Genomic DNA, 1,573 nt, shown 5'->3' with positions numbered 1-1,573 from the left:
GCAGCCAATGGCGTTTCTTGGAAAAAATAGAAACACCTATAAAAATAAAAAAAAAACACTCCTGGAACAACCCAACATTTGTTTGTCCTGCCAGAGTACAAATGGTCTACCCTAAAACAAAATTTAATCCTGACAATTGTGCAGATTATGTGAAACCTGTAAGTTTATAATTTTGGCATCATGGTTTAAATGGCCTAGGTAGACAATACATTAAAAAGACTTCTTAAAGTCAAGATCTTTACATGTTTAACAAATAATTTTTGAGCATGAACCTTGTGCCAGATCCTTATTTTTTTCTAGAAAAAAAAAAGGAATTTTATTTAAAAAGAACTTTAAATTTTATTTTTCAATTACTGTTTACATTCAGTATTATTTTCAGGTGTACAGCTTGTGCCAGATCATATTTCAAGCACTTGGGATACATCGCTGAATAAAACAGATCGCTGTTCTCATGGAGCTTATCTAGTGGGAGGTGGGGGGCAGGGTTTGTGATGGGAGAGAGAGAAGAGACAATAAATATAATAAAAAGTAAATTAATAGGAGGAGTAAGTGCTATGGTGAAAATACAGAGAAGAGAGATGAAACATGTTGCAATGTGGCCTGGGTAAGCTTCATTAAGAAGATATTTGAAGACTTGAAGGAGCTCAGGGCACAAACTGGGTATCTAGGGAAGAGGTTCCAGGGAGAAGGAACAGCAAGTGCAAAGGTCCTCAGATAGGAGCATGACTGGCACATGAAAACCAGTAAGGAAACCAGTGCGGCTGAACCAGAGCAAGGGGGGAAATACAGAGGACAATGGATGTCAGGTAAGGGAGGGGGAGTCAGAGCTACAGAAACTGGTAGGCCACAGCAGGAGGACTTTGGCTTTTCGTTGGCATGGAGGCATTAATGTGAAATTACTTTGGTTTTGAGAGGTATTGAGAATAAGAGGCCAAGAATAGAAGCAGGAGCTCAGTGAGGGAGACTATTTCAGTAATAAGATGGCTTCCATGACCAAGGAATCCTGGATATTTATTTTGAAGGTAAATCCAAGAGGACTTTCGGATGGATTGAGTGTAGAGTTGATAAAAAGAGCCAAGGATGAGCCCAAGGTTTTTGACCTGGGCAACTGGAAGATCGATTTTTAATCAACAAGTAGGGAACATTGGATAGAACAGTTTTCCAAGGTGATATCAGAAGTTCAGTTTGAGATAGTTATTAAATATTCAAATGGAGATATTTATTAGATATTCACTAGGTAAGCTGTTGGATTTGAGTCGAGTTCAGGAGGAAGTACTGAAGATACATATTTTATCTTTTTTCTTAAGATATTTTTATTGATTTCAGAGAGGAAGAAGGAGGGAGAGAGAGATAGAAACATCAATGATGAGAATCATTGATTGGCTGCCTCCTGCACACCCCCTACTGGGGATCAAGCCACAACCCAGGCATGTGCCCTTGACCAGAATCAAACCTGCAACCTTTCAGTCCGCAGCCACTGAGCCAAGCTGGCTAGGGCTAGATACATATTTTTACATACAGACTCATTTATATATATACTAGAGGCCCGGTGCATGAAATTCGGGGTCTCTAG

The sequence above is a fragment of the Myotis brandtii genome, unplaced genomic scaffold (genome assembly GCF_000412655.1).
Source record: "Myotis brandtii unplaced genomic scaffold, ASM41265v1 scaffold96, whole genome shotgun sequence".
NCBI lineage: Eukaryota > Metazoa > Chordata > Mammalia > Chiroptera > Vespertilionidae > Myotis > Myotis brandtii.
This window is presented reverse-complemented; position numbering follows the sequence as displayed.